We start from the raw sequence: 22,820 nt of genomic DNA on the forward strand, positions 1-22,820 counted from the left end.
ATGGGGCTCCCTGCTTCTTCCATGGGCATGCATGTGCCACCTTGCTTCTATAACTGTTCCATGGACTGTCACAGGAACTGGGGGCCAAAGACATGCAGATGAGCTGTCAGATTCAAAGGAGCAGCCAGGTGCATTTTCCTACTTTGACAGCAGTGGGAAAACTCTTGCAGTGAAGGAGACTTGGCAGCTTTCTCTCCTCAAACGCTGTGTCTCTGATGATCAGTGCTTCTCCCCAACTCCCACCCTTGACTAGGCAGACTGTGAGGAGGGGCAGCCAGGCAATCCTCGACAGTAGAGCTGTTCAGGAACTGGAATTTCTGTTCCATGGGAACTCAGACACTTACAACGCCTTGTTCCAACCTGGAACACACAGCCCGTGTGGTGGTGGTCTGTATATAATTTTAATAGAATAATTGAACAAAATGGAACATAACCCTGTCGAGATAAAAAATTTTAGGCTTCTTTTCATCAAAAGCAACACATTCCTGCAAGAGGCTTCACTTTAGAGTAAACTGCATTTTTCAAAGAAAACTGGTCTATCAAAAATATTTGACCACCTCTACTCTGCAGCAGCAGCTCCTGCAGGGGTGGCAATGATGCTTAGGTATTCCATGCCCCTTCTTCCTCCTTCAGCTTCCCAAAAGTCAACCAACACACACACTTCCTGCTTTAACAACTATCAGTCCTGTTGTGATGACACCCACTGCAGTTTGGTCTTCTGAGCAGGTCACCTTCCATCTCTGCACCTCCCCAGGCATCAGTATGCACAACCCTCATTGTGTTTTCTGCCTACTCCCAGGTGAGCCTAGTGGAAGGGAAAATGGAAGCTTGGGAGCTTTAAGAGACTCCTTCATCTCGGCTTGTCAGCAAGCCAAGTGATTTGCTGCAACATTGGCATGTGTCTACCATGGAGCCTGCAAGACTGTCTGCATCACCACCTTTCTAAATTAGAAAAATATCCTCCAGCTTTAATGTTCCCCAACCAATCTGCATGGCTGAATTTATTGCAATAATGATGGCATTACATTGGGAAGCTGCAGTTGGACCTAAGCAGGTTTTGATTTGTTTAGATTCAATGTCAGGACTAAATGGTATTTATGTCTGGGAAGTCTAACTGGAGGATGGCTCTGATCACATGAAGTGATGTGGTTAATTAATCAAGGATTTACCATAGTAATCTTACATGGACTCAGTACTTGTGGGTGACTGGCTGTATCAAAATGACCAATTTTTAAGTTGGCTAAAGGAAGTCTGAAGTGAGAAGATAATGTCTGAACTATACCAGTTAGCATGGAGGTATAGAAAAGTAATTAAAAACGGAGGTATATTTAGGGATAGGATGGGATAACTGGAAAACAGGAAAGAACCACTGCCTGGCTTTTCTGTATTTTTAAGATAGGACTAAGAATCCCCCAAAAAGAAGCCAGAGGAACAAATTAAAAGATTTTAAGATTACTAAGAGACCTCTCTTAATAGACATATGGTCCCTTTCTATCTTAGTGGTGTATTTCATTACTTCTCTGTGCTTGCTTCCCCACCTTAATGTTCTCTCCTAGATACTTAAATAAATCTTTGGGTTTCAAAGCATGGCCGATCATTGCAGGTTAAGAAATAACAAAAGAATGTTGCTGAGGGTAAGGGCATAGGGAATTAGGAGTAAAAATAAACACCATCCCAGGAGGTGGGGAAGGAACAAATGAATGCAGGCGAGAAAGTGGAATATTTCAACCCTAGTTGAAATGAGTACAGTAGTTGGATATTTTCACAACAGTGACAGCAGGTGGCACAAATGAGCCATAAAAGCTTCGCTGAGGAGCAGCCAGGATGACTAGGGTGGATGAGGCTGCTACTGTGCTTTAGGAATTCACTGTGACAGAGCACAAGAAATGCAGACTTGCCCAAGTTAGACTGTGACACTGCTTAGGCTCGACGAGGTGCCTTCAGTGGGTTGTAGAAAGCCCAGCCTGATCCAAAGCCCATTGAATTAATTGGGAATCTTTCAACTGACTTTCGCTCAGGTGCCTGCTCCTTTGGCTGTCTGAGTTCTACTTATACTATAATTAAATATGTTCCTGCACCTGCACCTCTCAGTGATGCAGTTACTTCCTGGGACTCCTGGCTATGTCCTTCGTATTAGCGATGCATTGCGTTATTTTATTATTCATTTTATTTCTCCTGATTTCTAACCTCCTTGAAGAGCAGCACCAACTATGGCTCTGGCTGCCCTGGACCAATTAAAAAAAAGTGTGATTAATGATTCAGCATCTCGCTGTGACAGGGTGTCTACACCCCACACAAGAGGTGAAAAGATTGTGGGCCTGACAGGCCAGTTAACACACTTAGAGGGTGGGTCTTGCCCAAGTCAAAGATGAATCCCAATTGGGGGAGGACCTGGGTGGCTCCCATAAAGGGAGGAAACCCAGAACAGAAGGTGCTGCAGGGAAAGAGGGAGCAACACTGCAGTCTCTCTAAGTACTGCAGAGTGCAGAGAGATACAGAGAAGCTACCCTGTGGAGTACGCTCCAGTGGTGAGCCCTGACAACAGGCTGGACCTCCAGAGAAGAAACCCAGGAGGGTGCTCAACTGAAGAGGAGCTTCAGGAGGGAGTTTCCTCTCCAATCAGGACCTGTACCAGGGTGTATAGGAGGGGTGAAGTAGAATCCATAGAGAAGGCCTTGGTTGTAGACAGCAGTGGAGGATCCAGAGGGAAGACTGCAGGGAGGTAACTCTTGAGTCTGCATTCTGCAGAAAAACTGGTAGGAGAGGACCCAGGAGGGATTAAAATCTTAAATGTGAGGAAGGGGCAGAAATTGCTTTTGTTGTGGTTTGTTTTACTTTTGAGTTTGGTTGAAAGGCTGCAGGAAAAGCCCTGGGGCTACTGCTCTGACAGATTGGGATGGAAGAGAGTCTTGATGGGGTGAAACAGCCTATCAATGATTAGTGTTGTGTGGGACCCTGTTGGTATGGGACACAGATACCCCAGAAGGGAGAGATTGTTAAAATGATCAGGCTAGAGGGCTGTGTGTTGGGGAAGAGGCCAGAGCTGCTCTTGGCAAGGGGCAATGAGGAAAGAGCTGCTATGACAGGCGTAACCACTGGGGGCGCACCAGTGGAGAGTCCGTTCCACACTTCTGCAATCATTCCTCAGCTAGGAATAATCCAGTAGTGGTGGGGAAAAAACAGCTAGATTCCCAAACGCTAGCCAGCCTCAGGATCTCCCCACCCTGTAAAACCCAGGGAGAAGGAGTGGCCTTAGCCGCATACCCTGAATATTTGGGCCACTTCACATCTAGGGGAAGAGTGAGTTACAGAGATGAGAGGCCTTTAAAGGAGATCTGAGCAAAAAACCATTTTTTTTTTCTGGCTTGGTGCCTGAACCAAAAAATTGTGTTCTGCCCAAAACGTCCGTCTTTTTGTTTAGTTTCCACATGTATGTTTTTAAATAAACAAAATGGAATCTAGCTACATTTCTAAACAACGTGACTTTGAAACTACAGTAAAATCACTTTGTTTAGAAAATGTCTAAACAAAACATTTTGACTTTCCTGTGCAGTGTTGTAGCCATGCTGGTCCCAGGATATTAGAGACACAAGGTGGGGGAGGTAATTTCTGATATATCTAAATGAAAACGTTGGTCCAATAAAAAAGAGTACCTCACCCATCTTTGGCTTTTTTGACTTATTTCCCCTTTTTAGAAGTCAAAACTACTTACCCAGTTTGACCCAAATTCACGATAGTTTTGATCAACCTGAAAACGCTTTGGCAAATAATATCTTGGTCGAAGAGTTTTCACCCAGCGCTGCCCCCCAGGGAGTGCCTTGGCGGGAGTGTTCTCTCCTCTTCAAAGAGCACTCCAGCTGAAGGGTCCTTGCTGCTTATACCTACATCAGCACAGCACGCGGAGAGATGAAGTCTCTCAGGAAGATTAATCCCAGGAAGAGTGGCTCAAAAATTTGCCATTGCTTTTACAACGCAATGGGGTATTGTCAATGAAACTTTTCACCAAAAAATCTCGCTTTGTATTTTAAATCTCTCCAAAATTCCTGGAACTTCTGAGCAAAGGGTGAAAATCCGTATGGGGGTGTGTGGTTTTTTGTTTTATGTTTTTTTTTAATCTTGAAATGGTGGTAACATGCCCAACTTCTGTGTCTCGTTTATTTTCCATTAGCGTTGTTTTGTTTTCTTTCTCTCCAGTTGGAAAACGGTCAAAGGGGGTGGGGGGGGGGAGTAGCCTTTGGGTTTCCTTCTTCTTTCTTAGTATTTTTAATTTTACCACAGTAAAACCAGTATTTCCCAAAGGGAATATTCCCATTGTCAGGCCAAGTGTAGTCCAGGGCCAGTTAGGTCATGATCAGTAACAACCCCTTCTTTCTGCACCCCTTCCAACTCCTCCTCTTCCCCCCCCCCCATCTTAAAGTCAGCCTGGAAAGCAAGAGGCAGACAGAAGAGATCATGGAGCACAGGTAGAATGTACTCATAGCAAGGCATACGGCTTAACAAGCAGGCTGCTGGATTTTGAATTCTGAGCATCCTCCGCACCACTCTGGATCAGGCCCTTGTGGCCGATACAGAACCGTATCTTCCAGCCTCTTGAAGCACACTGCACAGTAAGGGCACTATACAGCAGAACCAGTTAAAAATCAGGTATAGTCAGTTCTATGAAATTAAAACTCAGGGGACCTGATTCTCCTCTTAGAATCACAGAATATTAGGGTTGCAAGAGACCTCAGGAGGCATCTAGTCCAATCCCCTGCTCAAAGCAGGACCGACCCCAACTAAATCATCCCAGCCAAGGCTTTGCACGTACTAGTGCAAACCAGAAGTAATTCCATTGAAATCAATGGAGTTACACCAGTGTAGAATTGGAAGGAAAGGAGAATCCAGCTCAATATCTCTTTCACGGAGTAACTTTCAAGGTATGCTTTTAAATTAGCCTAGTGTCTCTCTTGGCGCACACCCCCCCCACCACCAATTGCTGCAAACACAGGAGCACAGCTCCCTGAAGGTAACCCCTATTCATACCTCAATATACATCAAATCAGGATTAATGGCTTCAAAATTACTCCCAAGAACTCTGGAGCTGGTATCAATCTTAGCCAAGCTGTACAGTAGATAATACCCATCACACACGCATATGCATATTTAATGCAAGGCAGAGAATTTCTATGGAGGAATCTATAGCTTTTAATCCAGTGATGAATCATTTATGGGATTTTGGATTATACACTTTGCACTGAATTAAGCTGTCTTTCTTAGACAAAACAAGCCCCCCCTGACATGATCTGCGTCATAGACCTGGCTGAGTAATGATGTCTCTTGCCAGGATGAATTATTTATTGGACTGTTGGATCACTCTCCTGGTAGTGAATTAAGCTGTTTAATTTTAAATTTGTTCAGAGTCATTCCTAAATACATAAAAAGGATTTTGTGTACATGAAATCATCATTTTTATTTTTAATCTGCCATTGAATTATTCATGGAGTTCAGGCTGCCCTTGCCTTGCGTCAAGTCAAGTTTTCGTTTAATGAAACAAAACCATGTGCCTGACCTCATTGCATGGCAGACCTGGCAATCCACCTTGCTTAGCTCTTGAGTGCTAAAGGAGCACTTGTGAATCGCCTAAGCCTTGTGTGAATGTGTGTGGTGGTTCTTTTTGAGTTTTTTTGGTTTTTTTTAACCTACTTCTAAAACTGTTAGAATCTGAAGGGTACAGGCTGCTGGGCCAGATTGTCAATTTACATGAATTGACAGAGTTCCACTATTGTACCAGTTTACACCAGTTGAGGACTTGGCCACTGGATCCACTTCTTAAATGTACACAACTCTCACTGGCAGATTCTCAACCCTTTGCCCTTTTGACATTGAGCTCATCGGTCCAGAGATGAAAGCTAAATTCACTTCCAGGAAATGGGGACACACTCTCTCTCAGCTGAGCTGGGAGTGGAATTCAAGCAGCATCCACTCAGTGTTTATGTCCTTGGTCCATTATCGAGCTAATGTAGAAGCTGAGGAGGGAATTAGGGAAATGCACAAATTCCAACCTTCTGAATACCGAAGAGATTCGTGGTGATCCATGTTCTGAGAATACATAAGCACAATTCATTTGTAATGTGGGGAGCAGTTGAAGGTGAACAACTGTGTGTTAGATCGTAGAATTGCACCCAGCTGGGCTGAATTCTAACCCAAGGGCTTGGCAGAGGGTTTTAGGACCCCATCCTACGAACCCAAAAGGTCAAAGGTGGCTTGCATATGAATCAGAGCTAATAGTACGAGGCCCTTCATTTAGCAACTGATTTGAAAATAGATGTAAATAAAATATCATTGCTGGAACTGGTGGAGCTGCCATACCTCCTGGCTTGAAGTGGTTTCTATCCTATACCGGGCTTACAGTTTAGTTCAATGGCTTTCAGCACCCCCACGATACAAATTGTTCCAGCACTCCTAATTGCTGGGGTTCTTGTTCCCATTGATAAAACCATTGTTAGAAACACAATGTGTTCCAGTTACCTCTTCAGATCTGATCCCGCTAACACTGAAATTGTTGGTAATTCTGCAGTTCCCTTTGGTGGTAGGATTCCATGTTTTATGCCGTTGGACTAGATGTCCTCCATCAGTTATGGCATCCTAGCTTTAAAAATAGGGTTGCCAACCATCTAGGGTTGTCCTAGAGTCTCCAGGAATTACAGATAATTTTTAATTAAAGATTAATGTCATTTGATGAAACCTCCAGGAATACATCCATCCAAACCTGGCAACCCTAGTTAAAAATAAAACCTCTTTAATAATGTGTAAGGCTGCACTGTACATCATAAGGAAACAGGTAAACAAGCACATTGCTCTATCTTTGGTAAAGGGTTAGTCTGCCAACCAGGGACCAGAGGCCCAGCTGATGTAAATCAGCATCACTCTTGGCCTCATGTTAAGGCCATTTCACACTTTATTCTAAGTTACTACTAAGAATACTTGGGAATTCTTCAGCATCTTTCATCTGAGTCTCTCAAAGTGCTTCGCAATTATCCATTAAAGTTTCTCAAGAGTGTTCAGAGACTCTAACGAATTATTGTAAAGCACTTTTGGTATTTTACAGATAGAGAAGCTAGGGTTCGGAGATGACTTTGGGCAACCTGTTTGTCACTGAATAAATACATGGTAAAACTGGCAGGAGAACCCAGGAATCCAGCCCTGACCACTACTTCATGTCTCATCTCCTTTCTCCAGGTCAGCTAGTATCTCATTTAAAGCCCAAAGTGGGAGAGGATTCCAAGAAGTCTGCTCTCCAGTGGTTTGAGATCTTTTGTTTATTGAGCAGGGTACTGCTACGTTTCTCCATCTCTCTGGCAGTGCAGAATGTGAAGGCCAGAGATGTGTTTATTGGGGAGAGGGGTGCAAATTGGGGCTGACTGTGTGAAGCCTGGCCCTTGTTATATGAGTGATGTATAGGGAGATCTGTGTATCTCTAAATAGTTAGTACTCAAACAGAGGCAGCATTGTTCCTGGGTTTTGCAGGACCAATAAAACATCTTGTTGTGTGCACTGCAAATTGTTTCTTGTGTGAAAATCTTTAAGGCAGCTCTTAACAGCATGTATTTATCAGAGGCTCTTCTTGCTCTTATATATGTTTTCCTCCCTTACTAATTGTGAGTGATCATGTGTTGTCCCAGTCTCACTGTTTCTAGGTGCCAAGGGAATATACTTTGGCGGGATAGAATGTTTTCATTTCTTTTTTTCCAGATAACTTGTAGTTCCAGCTGCCCCTCTCTCCAGGGGTGGAAAAGAACACTCACCACTCATGGTCTTGTGCAGGGCTCAGGGCTGTTACATGTTGGGAGAGACTGGGACATTATTTCAGTTCAATTCTGTCACAAAAATGGATATGGAAGCTTAATGTAGTCAGGAATTTGTCTGAGCGAGAGCACCACCAATAAACCAGTTCCCACTGCCCATCTTAGACCGTGCTGGGCCATTAGTTCTACAGTAACTGAGAGAAGAGTGACTCACAACAGCGCCTATTGCAGCAACTTCTGATCCTTTAGCGTTGTCCCTTCCGTCACTTTGGAGACTGGACAGGCCTGTGTTACAAGGTAATAGGGCTTTCTTTCCTCTGTGGGTGACCTAGTATGGGATCTTTATATCCCTTTGGGGTAGCTTGCTATTGTCTGTCTTCTAAAATGAGTGATGTCTGCTTCTTCTGTGGGATCCTGCACTTTCCATGAGTGGCAACTGCTCTCCTCCCTGGTCCTAATCTTTCCTTTATTGCATTAGGATAAGCATTCATCAGCCAGAATTCAAAGGAAGTAAGAACTCTCCAGCAGCAGTGGTCTCAATGGAACTGGTTTATAAGGTTTGTTGAGCAGTTCTCACAAGAGAGATGCCCAAGGAGGGACATAGTGATGAATGTAGACCCTGGGGAGGAGTAGACCACTTTCAGAGTCTGTGTAGGACTTTCATATATCCGAGCGGTGTAAAATCTGTGAATTTATTGAGTCAATAAAACCACGTGGCCCATTAGCTGGAGAAGGCAAACAGAAAACTTGATCTTGCTTTACCTTCTACCAAGCGAGGCTTGCAAGTGGACAAGGAGTAGCGAGTAAGACCTTGCGAAGGTGGTGGTTGTGACGGTGACTCCAGACTCATGTAGGGCAAAAATTCTAGGCTCACCTTTGGATGTCTCCTGTGGATGTGTCTGTGTAATATTAAAGGAAGAAAGTACTACTTTGCGTCTCCCAGGTGCTAATGATGACCATATTAGTATTTCATATTGGCTCTCAGGCCCACACCTTCAAAGGTATTTAGGTTCCTAATTCCCATTGACTTCATAGGCATTAGATGCCCAGATACCATTTGAGATTCTTGGACTCAGCTGAGGAAGCACCTTTATGGAAAAAATATCTATCACTTGCTTTATGATAAATCCTGTAGGAAGCAAATGTGAACACAATGCAGGGAGATTCCACCCCCCCCCCCCCCAAAAACCCACTCACCATAGCTGCTCCAAGCCCTTAATTAACTCCTTTCCTCTGCACTTTGCCAAGCTTGACTGGCTGAATATTCTTCCATAGGGGCAGCATTCACCAATTAACTTCCCCACTCCAGTTTTTCATCATCTCCCCCAGTATCGTTGAGTTTTCATGCAATAATGGTACCGTGTGGCACTTTCCAGTGCAATGTCTCTAGTTTCACAAATCTTGATGAGGAGAGGAATGTTCCAAGACCAAAACGAGAGTCCTGATTTATTGCATAGAAACAACTCCCTGTATCTTCTTAGCAGCAGCATGAGAAAGCCTGGGGATTTAGCTTAAGCTTTATAATTCACATTGAAATTCATTGTATCTCATACCTCTTGTAAGGACCACATTTTGAATTATACACAGAACCCTATTAAACAGGTACTCATTAAAGTACAGCACCTTATCGATTCTTCCTGGGTTTTGTTGACAGTGCACATCAAACACAAGCTGTTAAGAGCTGTTCATTTTCCTGGTAGTGTATGATCGTAATGCATTACATGACAAAATAATGTGTTTACATGACAGATTTAATGCCTGATCCGCTGCAGGAAATGCCTTTGCGCGCCAGAAGAGAAGAGGAAAAAGTAACATACTTCCGAGTGTCTATTAATTCTTAACTAATAATAAATTGCAGCGATAGGATCCTGATAGAAAAGGATGTGAGAGCCACATGAACAGTGGAGGACTTCACGAGGATTGCAATGAATACTAAATGCAGACCTAATAACTACAGCTAACATGAAGAGCTCTCCAGGTTGGGGGGAACTGCCAAACAGCCCCCGATGGCTACTGCTGTTCACCCAATGGGGTTGGTTCTTCCTTGTCAGACTGAAAGTCTCCGTGGGACTTGGTGAAATGCATGTTGGGATAAACCTACCAAAAGTAGTGCTGGCAAGAAATTCTGGCTGCTCCATTTACGGCAGCCAACAGACATGCTGAAAAGAAAGGTAATGTTCATAAGAGAATGTCTGTGGTGGTTTCTTAGGGACCGTCAGTGGGCCTGGTTCTCCGCTATCCCATCTTTGCACATGAGGCATTGACAGGGCAAAGCCACTTTTGAGCTCTCTGTATTCTGGGTCTGTGCCTAGACCCAAGTTAGAACAGCGCTGAGGTTGCTCTAATTTATGCTCTGCTTCCATGGGCCCTGCGATGCAGAGAAGAGATGTAATGTAGTACGTGCTGGGCACACGTGGATGAGTCCGTGGCTTGCCCATGAGCTTGGGACTGGGAGCACGGCCAGTGGAAAACCCTTGAGCCAACTCTGCACTCTCTGGGGGAAGGGGGGGAGGTCCCCTCCTCTGGGATTTAGAGACCCATTTCTACCCACTTTAAAGCCCCTGTGGGCTGCCAGAGTGGTGTAGAGTGGGCCTTACTGTCACTTACTTAAACACACAGGTATTTAAATTAAACTTGTGTTGTCCCTAAATCAAGGGGCACCTCCCTAGCTGGTGTGAAATAGCATCGCCCCATTGTGGTCAGTGGAGGGATGCTGACTCTCACCAAGTGAGACTATAGCCCCATAGCCTTTGGAAGTAGGTTCACTTCAATCATTCCCAATGGATCAAAGTAGCTGTACCTCAACACATGAATTTTGAAAAATACTATTATTCATGTGATAGTTTTAATGCTTAATATTTCTGTAGCTGGCCACAGTTGCCTTATTCAACATCTGCCCTTTCCCATGGGAGGTGTGGCCTAGTCCACTCCCTCTGGTTGATGGAAAGCCCTGCCCCGTTGTGCTTCACAGCCCAGAAAAGCTCCATCCTGCTATCGTAGACCAATTCCAGGGACACGCACTTGGAATTGGCTGAGCAATATTCAGTCACCTTAAAAATCTCCAGTCCGAGGCCAGCTGTATCTAGTCCTCTTTAAAAAGACACCCACACGCACTGGTTTATTGCAGGTCTGAGCGAAGAAGGAATTGGTATGTGTGAAAACAATGCCGTAATAATGACATACAACCAAAGGGAAGATGATAAACCTGTTAGCTCTCTATATTTACTGAGGGAGTTGGTTTGGGGAACAGTGGATCAAACTAGTTTTAAACTGCTGGTGGCTTCCTCCTTTTCAGTTTTTTTTATGGCTTTCTCAATCGCTTTACTCACCTGCCACCAGAGGCTTTTATTTGCTGATAAGGGCTGTTAACCCGTTGGAAAGTCAGAACAGTAAAGTTTGATATAAAATGCCACAAACTGTGTTGGCAGGTTAAAGCTGATCCTGTCAGGAGTGAATGAAGCACACGGGAGAATGTTTGGGGTTTTTTAGGGGAAAGCACGCTCTCTGTGAAAGCCAAGCAGAGGAGTGAAATCCCAATAAAGCAGTGAAATAAGCTCTCTGCTGCACCCTCCCATGGCCTGAGCTGTAGATGATGGGCAGAGAGGAGTTTACCCTGCTTGTTCTGTTCCTCCTTTTGCAGCTCAATCTCTAATGACTGGTTTAAAGAGGAGTGCTTAGCGGATGGAGCTTTGTAATGGAAAGGGTTAGTCTCCAGACTGTGTTCACCTTTAAATGCAGGGGAGGTGGCCTGTCTGGGGAAGGGGCATTTATTTCTGAGGCAGTTGCCATTTAGCATTTCAGTTCAGTTGCAGAGTGTTAGACAGTGGCTTGTTCCCTCTCAAGGTGATGTCCTAGTCATTTTCCTCCTTCTGGAAGGGAAGTAGTTGAGACTACAAAACACAAGCCTTTAAAACTGCAAACTCCTCGCTTCCTCATAACGGCCTTCAGACTTGCATGTTTCGCTGATTCCAGGCCAACAGAGAGACCTTAATTGCCATATGGTGTTTTTGGGGGACGGGGGAACGAGGAAAATATTAATGGGGGAGATTTTTCAAAGGTATAACTGGACGCGAAGCACCCAACTCCCATTGACTTTCAATTATACTTAAGCACCTAACTCCCTTTGAAAAACCCAGCCTTTACTGATGTATAACAAGAAAAGGAGGACTTGTGGCACCATAGAGACTAACAAATTTATTTGAGCATGACCTTTCGTGAGCTACAGCTCACTTCATCGGATGCATTCAGTGGAAAATACAGCTGTAGCTCACGAAAGCTTATGCTCAAATAAATTGGTTAGTCTCTAAGGTGCCACAAGTCCTCCTTTTCTTTTTGCGAATACAGACTAACACGGCTGCTACTCTGAAACCTGATGTATAACGGTACTTTTCATATACAGCTTTGCAGAGTGATCCATCTTGGGCAATCTGCTCTCTATTCCACTACCTCCTCTCACTAATCTTTGCCTTCAACTCTTCAGTAGAACCAAGCCATTACATAAATAGTTTTCCTGAGCACTTAAAAAAAAGAAAAAGAAAAAGCAAGGATCAGGATGTAAGACTCAATCCACTCTGTTTCCGTTTGGTTATTTTCAGATGGTATTGTCATCCCAATAGGTAGCTTCATCTGGCAAATTTTGGAGGCTGCACCTGCTGCTGGGTTATTTGGTTAACTTTATTCTTTTGCTGTAATCCACTAACCTATCTGGCTAAGTGATTCTGCAGATATTGCTGATTGCTGTTTAATTTTTACTTCTGTCACATAGGTACACGTCTTGCTTACAACAGAACAGAGGGAAGGGTGGTAGGTTCACCCTGGCCACCAAGTTAATTTAGCCTGAAGAAAGCCACATTCACCCTCTTGCTGCCTGACAAAAAGCCCACAGGGATGGGACTGCCATCCCCTTCAACCAAATGGGCTGGGACCACTATTGCTGATTGCACCAACTGATTTGCTTATTTTCCCCAATATGGAAACTATTACTTCAAAGCTCCCTGCAGTCAGTTAGCCTGGAAGGGAACAGTTAAAAGGTCCAGATCCTCAAATGTATTTAGGTGCCTAACTCCCATTGTAATCAATGCTGCCTTTTGGGTGCTCTGGGGGCCACATGTAGATTCAAACCATGGGATTTAGGATTGTTATATTGTGTTTGTTGGATTCTGGTTACCTGTTAATAAATGGAGCAGCTTGTAAAATGCAAAGGTTGGTGGAGTAGTGGAATACAAGTGACTTTTAGAGGACACACTAGGGCTTCTCTACCAAACGCTACTCAAAATAATTTTTTCCTGTTGTCTGTGAAATTAGAGGCAGCTCTTTAAATGTATTACTAATTTGTCATCTTTCCCAAATATGCACTAGCATCCTTAAATGCTCTTTTGCCCCGTATTTGCTCTTCACTCTAGAAAGTCAACACTACAATAGATTCCTGTATAACTCCATACCTTTAAGACCAGAAGGGACCATTATGATCTAATCTGACCTCCTGCATAACACAGACCAGAGAACCTCATACAGTAATTTCTTCAGCACTCTTTTCAGTAGTGTTATGTTGATAGTAATATCTTTTGGGGGTCACCTGTAAAAGTGGGTTCTGACCACCTGTGGTTATTAAGGATCCTCTGGCACTTTTCATCTGAGGAAAGGAAAGGTATTAATTCCAGTTCTCCTCACCACGTTCTACCTTCAGAAGCTACTTTCTGCTTCTTTCAGAGTAACAGCCGTGTTAGTCTGTATTCGCAAAAAGAAAAGGAGTACTTGTGGCACCTTAGAGACTAACCAATTTATTTGAGCATAAGCTTTCGTGAGCTACAGCTCACTTCATCGGATGCAAGTGAGCTGTAGCTCACGAAAGTTTATGCTCAAATAAATTGGTTAGTCTCTAAGGTGCCACAAGTACTCCTTTTCTTTTTGCTACTTAAATTCTCTGTGCAGTTACAACAGAATTAACGGTTGTGCAATGTTGCTCAGTGCTGCTAACAGCTGCTGCCTTTCTCCTCAAAGGTGTCTGCATTTTGGTGACGGATTTAGTGATCTCATTATCTAGTTCATATCTATTTAGGTTTATAAGTGCTTTCACATCCTGTGATAGACAGATATAAAATATGTATATAATTATACATAATATATTCAGTAAGTAGCAACATTCCTCCAATGGTTATTGGATAAATATTTATGAAACTTACTCAGTACGTCTGTTGTTTTCTCTTACAAACTGTAACATCCAAGTGTTGTATAATTAGCTGTTAATTCTCATGAATCGTAGCCTCTGTGATAGTAAAGTATGGTGTGAATCCACCCATTCTTCAGAGACTTCGTGCATAAAGAGACAGTTATTACTGTGGTGGCTTTCTTTTCACCACCACAAGGAAAGTTTGTGATCACATTGGGTATTAAATTTTCAAAAGGAGATCCATCAGAGTGATTAAAATTAGGGCTGTCGATTAATCACAGTTAACTCACGTGATTAACTCAAATTAATTGCAGTTTTAATCACACTATTAAATTTCAAAAAAAGAAAAGGACTTGTGGCACCTTAGAGACTAACCAATTTATTTGAGCATAAGCTTTCGTGAGCATCCGATGAAGTGAGCCGTAGCTCAAATAAATTGGTTAGTCTCTAAGGTGCCACAAGTCCTCCTTTTCTTTTGCAGATACAGACTAACATGGCTGCTACTCTGAAACCTGTTATTACATTTCAATTGTTCTATTTAATAAATATTGGATATTTTTTACATTTTCATATCTTGTATTCTGTGATTTCGATTACAACAAAGTATATATTATTACAAATATTTGCACTGTAAAAATGATAAACAAAAATAGTATTTGTTCACCTCATACAAGTGCTGCAGTGCAAGCTCTTTGTCCTGAAAGTGCAACTTAGAAATGTAGAATTTTTTTGTTACATAACTGCACTCAAAACCAAAACAATGTAAAACTTCAGAGCCTACAAATCCACCCAGTTCTACTTCTTGTTCAGCCAATGGCTAAGACAAACAAGCTTGTTTGCATTTCCAGGAGATAATGCTGCCCGCTTCTTATATACAGTGTCAACAGAAAGTGAGAACAGGCATTTGCATGGCAGTTTTGTAGCCGGCATTGCAAGGTATTTACGTGCCAGATATGCTAAACATTCGTGTGCCCCTTCATGCTTCGGCCACCATTCTAGAGGACATGCTTTCATGCTGATGATGCTCATTAAAAAAATGTGTTAATTAAATTTGTGACTGAACTCCTTGTGGGAAAATTGTATGTCCCCTGCTCTGTTTTACCTGCATTCTGCCATATATTTCATGTTATAGCAGTCTCGGATGATGACCCCGCAGATGTTGTTCATTTTAAGAACACTTTCACTGCAGATTTGACAAAACGCAAAAAAGGAACCAATGTGAGATAGCTATGGTATTCGACCCAAGGTTTAAGAATCTGAAGTGCCTTCCAAAATCTGAGAGGGATGAGGTGTGAACCATGCTTTCAGAAGTCTTAAAAGAACAACATTCCGATGTGGAAACTACAGAACCCAAATCACCAAAAAAGAAAATCAACCTTCTGCTGGTAGCATCTGACTCAGATAATGAGCATGCATGGGTCCACACTGCTTTGGATTGTTATCGAGCAGAACCCATGATCAGCATGGACACATGTTCCCTGGAATGGTGGTTGAAGCATGAAGGGGCATATGAATCTTTAGCGCATCTGGCACATAAATATCTTGCGATGGCGGCTACATCAGTTGTCACTTTTTGGTGACATTGTAAACAAGAAGCATGCAGCATTATGTCCTGCAAATGTAAACAAAGTTGTTTGTCTTAGCAATTGGCTGAACAAGAAGTAGGACCGAGTGGACTTGCAGGCTCTAAAATTTTACATTGTTTTATTTTTAATGCAATTTTTGTACATAATTCTACATTTGTAAGTTCAACTTTCATGATAGAGATTTCGCTACAGTACTTCGTATTTTTCAATTCACTTAATACATTTCTTTTGTTTTTTACAGTGCAAATACTTGTAATAAAAATAAATATATAAAGTGAGAATTGTACACTTTCTATTCTGTGTTGTAACTGAAATAAGTATATTTGAAAATGTAGAAAACATCCAAAAATATTTAAATAAATGGTATTCTATTCTTTAACAATGCGATTAATTTTTTAAATCGCTTGATAGCTCTAATTAAATATTTGTAACTTGCTCTTCTACTTCACTCTAGGGAATATTGACGTGGAACTAGACTTGAAATATTGTATTGAGCTGATAAGATCTGCTCTTTCAATAAGTCTGTATCCTGGAAATAGAATGTAAATCTCTTAATGAATGAAATAGCCTGAAAATTCATAAACCAAGAAGCAGGCTGTGCTAGTGAATCTATACCAGGAATGACCGGGCTAGCTCTGGTGAGCTGATTAAAGATTTATACTTCTTATGGAGCACAGTTGCCTTTTTTGTGGGAGAGGGGTGGAGAGACGAGACTACTCCTGTGTATGAAACATGCCTTTGTCCTCACCAGTGCAAATTATAAATTCCCATTATTATATTGTTTCATTTAAATTTTATACTGCAATGTTGGGTCACCTGTGCATTTCTGATAACACAATGCATTACTCACTTGTCTCATATCACCTTTAGGTATTCCCTTGTGTCCATTAGCACAGTCTACCCTCCATCTGCTGACGTAGGGGTGATAGCTCTACTTTCCCTTAATGGCGCTTGCATCCCACTCATCCATTAAGCAGTCACATTCTGTCCAAACCTGAAATAGGCTTTTCTGTGTGTTCCCTCTGTCTTGTTCTCATCAAATGCAAATGCCATTGTCTCCTCTGGATTCCCAGTCACAAGAAACACATTTACAGGGTAAAAAGTGCCATCCCGGGTGGCTGGATCTGGGAAAGTTGAGGACAAATGCTCTTTGCTCCTCTTCTATTATGCTACCTTTCCCGACCCTCAGCCAAACTTCAGTGACATCTAAGGAATTTTCAAGAGGCGGGACTGTTAGAGAGCTTATTCCTTCACTCTCCCACTCCCCTGGTCCTTCTCGCATGAACAGAGAGCAACAATACCCAAAGTCCGAAGGTGCAAACAATTTGATGTTTATTGGGGTGAACTTCCAGCAAGCTTAAATCCAAGTTCCTTCTTCCTTATTTTCGAATCCCAACTTACTTCCTGTTTGCCCCTAATTTATATAGTAATATTCTTAGCTATACCCTAACCAATCATTCTACTGAAATTTACCTAACCAATCCTAATATATTGTAACATGATTAGCTAACCAATTATGTCCCACCACCTTAATTAGTTTACACCCAGCAAAATTAATTATACAGCAGACAGAAACAATCACAGAAGCAGACAGAGACCATGCAAATAAACAATAGCAAAGTGGGAACTATAATGACAAAACAACACAGAAGTGAGGATTTCACAACTACATCTATAAAGACATAAGGGTTTCCCAGCTGTGTCTATTGATAAGTGAGTTCTTACCAGACAGAAAACTATCAAACTAAATTTCCTTTTACATCTTCTAGGCTCTTCCCTTTCTCTGGAGGTGATAGATCGGATCCCCTTCCTAACAGCCCCAGATTGACTAGTTTGGAATGTGAGGAGGTGACCGTTCGCTTCCCAGCTTATGGCTGCCTTTGCTGCTTAGCCAAAGGCATTGGCCTAAGAACAGGGCCTCAGACTGTCACAGTGAGAGAAGGCCCTTACACAGATTCTTTCTTGTATACCTCTATTAGTAGCTAAATGATAAACATATACCTAAATTCTTAAAGTATAGGCCTTTACAGGCAGACCTGAATATCTATAGCCTAACAGGGACCACACTGAGTCACTTCCAGGTGAACAGTACTTGGACTACACTCCATTTGGTTGTAAGCACTTTAGGGCAGAGCTTATCTCTTACTTGGTAAAGTGCCTTGCACAATGGGGCCTTTATCTTGGTTGGGGTCTTTAGGCATTATTTTAACGCCAATAAATAATAGTACACTCCTCCTTTTCTAGCCTTAATTGGGGATGACTTCCTATTGATGATGAAACCTTCCAGGCATGTGGTCTGCACTGGTATGGAAGCAAAGCCAAATAGTGAAATTGTTGAACTCACATATGACTGTGTATAGTCTAAGGGGGACAAAGCCGCTGCCCAGACAGCTGTGTCTTGGGTACTTGGAGACACAATGCTCAAGAATCTCTATCCCAGCACAAAAAGGAAAGACCTCACTTTACAGCTAGCAGAAGCCGTCATAGCCAACAGTTTGGTTTATGTCATGCCCTAGTTCCAGATGGGTTGGATCAGGATAGCACAGTATGATGACTGGTATTACTGGTACAGACAGGTTTCAGAGTAACAGCCGTGTTAGTCTGTATTCGCAAAAAGAAAAGGAGGACTTGTGGCACCTTAGAGACTAACCAATTTATTTGAGCATAAGCTTTCGTGAGCTACAGCTCACTTCATTGGATGCATCCACAAGGTGCCACAAGTACTCCTTTTCTTTTTGGTACAGACAAGAATTGAGACTCTAATAAATGAGGCAGTCAGAGATCTCTTGGTTTTCAACAGGCTGCCTCTTATAGGGCCTTAGTCTTTCTCAATAGACTAGCTCAATCAGATGAGGGATAAACCCAGGGAGATGAGGATTGTGTGCTTACCCATTGCTTCCCCTCACTGGCTGAGATGGATCCCCAATATGTTAAAATGCTTAACTCTGGGGTGTCTTTCATATCTGAATACTTGTCGCGCCTTAGAGACTGACAAATTTATTTGAGCATAAGCTTTTGTGGGCTACAGCCTACTCCATCAGATGCATAGAATGGAACATATAGTAAGACGATATATACACACACACACATACAGAGAACTATTTAGTCTATTCTTTTGCCTAGACTAAATGGACACAAATCTGACATCAGGAATCATAACATTCAAAAACCAGTAGGAGAACACTTCCACCGCTCTGGTCACTCAGACTCCAAGGAGAAACTGCTGAACTGGAATTAATTTGCAAACTAGATACCATTAACTTGGGCTTGAATAGAGACTGGGAGGGCTGGGTCATTACACAAATTGAATCTATTTCTCCATGTTAAGTATCCTCACACCTTCTTGTCAACTGCCTGAAATGGGCCATCTTGGTTATCACTACAAAAGATTTTTTTCTTCCTCCTGCTGATAATAGCTCATCTTAATTAGCCTCTTCGAGTTGGTATGGCAACTTCCACCTTTTCATGTTCTCTGTATGTGTGTGTATGTATGTATGTATGTATAATCTTCTGACTATATGTTCCATTCTATGCATCTGATGAAGTAGGCTGTAGCCCACAAAAGCTTATGCTCAAATAAATTTGATAGTCTCTCTAAGGTGCCACAAGTACTCCTGTTCTTTTTGCGGATACAGATTAACACGCCTGCTACTCTGAAAGCTTTCATATCTGAGCGTGTCAAAATAGTCCCTAGCCAATGCTTACTTCAGGTCCATGAAAATGGTGTTGCATTAGCACGTGGATTATTTTTGCATGGTTTCCCAAAAGACAACAGCCGGAATACATGCTCTTTTGAAGTCAAGTAGCACTGACATAGGGACCCATTTTGCCAGCCCGCCTCCCTGGTCTCAGGTGCATCTCCTTTCAGGATGCCTTTCTTCCTATTTCATCTTCCTGGACTAGACATAGCAAGGAAACTGCAGAAATACTGTCCTACACTGGCATTTCTCATTCTACTTTCAGACATCTACCAAGCATGCTCGCTAAACCAAAAACTTCCTTTGTTGGATTCGCTGGGCAACAGTAGCCACATCTCTTGTCTGGCTCTCCTTAAACCATAGATGGGGCCAAATGGCCCATTCTTCCTCACCCCACTGCTCCTCTCCCTTTCTCTGGATGCCTAATAATAAAAGCAAAGGAGCTGTTACACAGCACCTTCTGCACTGTGGCAAAACTCAGCCTTCACTACTGCAGGATCGGGTTTAGTTTGTGGGAATATTTGTATCAAAACCCAAGATCCTAATAATGCAACCACTCCAGCAGCTTCCTGAATTCTGCCACAGGACACACAAGAGTGAAATAGTGGAAGGACATCTTGGTTTGGTTCAGCAAAGAGTCTTCTGGCAGCTGTAAATAAGTCTTTCCCCTAGACACCTTGATGGGTTTCGTAATGAGTGAGCACAGAAGCCTCGCAGATAATCCTCTTTAGTCTTTTTAGGAGCACCAAGAATGCTCCAGTTATTAATTCTTCTTTTATTTTCCAGCTCATCAAGCATACTGGTCCGGCTTTTATCCTTATTCGGGCTGGAAATGAGGTCATAATGTCCTGAAACAGTATCCTCTGACATTGCCATTCTACCACCTCCACTCTAAGTGTAAAGACCACACCATTTCAGAAGGCATGCTCATTTCCTGTTGGGTGTTTTGTGCACCAGTTCTTGGGTCCTGGAAGTTAACATACTAATTTCTTGCACTTCAGTTTTCGCCTGCGGTATCTGTTCTTACTCTGGACTTCCAATAATTTCCCCTGTGATGCTTTCACTGTGCTTCCCTACCTTGCCTTGTAATTAGTAATTATTGCTTTTATAACTGCTTAAAAATAAAGCTTTCCAGCGACTAATTTTCCCATGTGACATTTTCTATGCAAATATGTTCAAGTAGAACCACAATACACCTCCCAGTTCACCATTACCAGCAGCATGTCAGAATCTGAAACTGGACTAAATGGATCCAGAAATACTCCAGCACCTCTGAACTTAAGTGCAAGGAATTCATAGGCTTCCTGAATTTCAGATGATGGTTGCCCATAGCAAATTTTAAATGTCATTTCCAGATGGTGTGAAAACCATACTACTTGGAATAAAGCAGCTCTATTGGATACACAAATTGTCAGTATGATACAGTTAATGATATCACTCCGTTCAGAGATTTTAAAACCAGAAGGGACCATTCTGATGGTCTAATCTGACCTACTGTGTAACACAGGGCATAGAATTTCAATCAGTGATTCTTGCATCAAACTCATAACTTCTGGCTCCACTCGAGCATCTCTCTTGATTTAAAGACTTCAGGTGATGAAGACAAACTCCTTTCCTAAGGAAGTTGTTTCAATGGTTAATTGTCCTCTTTATTAAAAAAAATCACACCTTATCTCTAGTCTGAATTTGTTTAGCTTCATCTTCTAGCCAGTGGGTTGTCTTTATGCTTCTCTCCTCTCTCTCTCTTCCCCCCTGCTAAATTTTAAAGAGCTCTCAGCTAATAGAAATCTTCTCCCCTTGTAGATACTTGAGCCACCTCTTAACCTTCTCTTGGCTAAACTAAACAGATTTTGCTTCTTTAGTCTCTCTCACTGTAAGATAGGTTTTCTGGAAGAAGGATGTTGGTTATGCCCAGTTGCACTTCATGAGTATCTGTAATTGAGGGAGCAGTAAGAAGCAAGTATTTACATTGTTGGCCCACTTTCTGATAACAGAAAATAGATTTGCTGGAGAAAGGGAGGGGATCAGCAAGGGAACCAGAACCAAGCCTTCATCTTCTCAGGATGGGTACATTAAGTAAGTTTCCTTCTCACCTGTCTTCATGATTCAAATTAACAGGCAACTAATGGAAAAATTAATCAACACTGTTTCATCCATCTCCATCACAGAAAGGCAGGTGAACATTAAACTACCTTAAACATTAAATTTTTATGATCAAATTGAGATTCCATAGAAATACAGTTAATTAAAGTTTTAGAAGAGCATATCACTTCAATTTATATGGGAAGCTTGACTGACCATGGACTCTGAAGAGCTGGGGAGTAGAAGAAAAGAACCTTAACTTTCCCACAACTTGGCAGCCCTAATCTGTGCAAATGGGTTTCCTTTTATAGACAGCTCCACAACTGCAATTAATCATTCATGAAATGATTATTGTGCTGGAAAATGGGACCAAAGTGACTGATAAAAGAGTTTTTGAGATGTAGCGCTAAATAGTCCTGGGGATGGGAACAGAGAGCCATTGTGAATAACCTACCAGGAAGGACTTTCCTGGAAATGGCAGCAGATAAGTAGATTTGCACCCAAAATGAAATCAGAAAATCTTTTAACCCACTCCCAGGTCTCTTTCACTTCCCCACTCTCACAGCTCCCAGCAAGTTTGGCTGTGTATATTGCACTAGCACCGAAGAGCCACAATCAGGACCTCAAAAACAACAAGGAGTCCTTGTAGCACCTTGGGGACTAACAAATAAATTGTTATTTGTCTGTATCAGCAAGAACAAACATGGCTACCACTCTGAAACCAATCAGGACCTCGTTGTACCAGGCACCGTACACACAGGTGTAACAAAAAGATGGTCCTTGCCCCCAAGAGCTTAAAACCTAAGTACATCTGCTTGTCTGAAATGGCAGATATTTGGAGCTCATTTGTACGAACTCTTATTCATGTGAGCGAGCTCTTACTCAACAGGGCTTTCTGTGAATGAGTAAAGGTAGCACAACCTCGCACTTACGTTTCAGGAGATTTGGGAGACTGGGTTTTGCTGGTGCGGCTGAGAGGATCCCATGATTTTAAGCAACCTCTAAGCTTGTGTATACACATTTTCCAGAAGGTTAGAATTTACACCTGCAAGTCTTTCTGCTATGGAACATTTATACAATAAATATCAATGTTTCCGTCCCTTACGGAACTGATGTTTTTCTCTCCTTGTGGAGGGCTGCTGTAGGGTAACTAACTATTTAGATCTCTGTGGATATGTCTACACTGAAGTGTAAGCCCAGGGTTCAAAGTCAGGCTCAAGCCTAACCCCCGCTTCTGTCTACACACAAATTGCACTAACCCAGGATCCAGCAGGGATGGAGGATCTGAGCCTGAGTCAAGCTGGGACTCGGGGTTCAATCCTTTTGCTTTGCAATGTAGACACAGCATGACTGGACTCGTGCTCTGGGAGGCTGTTGAAAGTATCCCACAATCCTATGGACTAACTTTCTTTGTCCTCTGGACAGTCAAGTTTTCCCACACTACATTATGAACAAAGGGCTAGAGCAGCCACATTTTGGGAGGCTGCTAGGAAGCCTGGGA

The sequence above is a fragment of the Natator depressus genome, chromosome 8 (assembly GCF_965152275.1).
Source record: "Natator depressus isolate rNatDep1 chromosome 8, rNatDep2.hap1, whole genome shotgun sequence".
NCBI classification, from domain to species: domain Eukaryota; kingdom Metazoa; phylum Chordata; order Testudines; family Cheloniidae; genus Natator; species Natator depressus.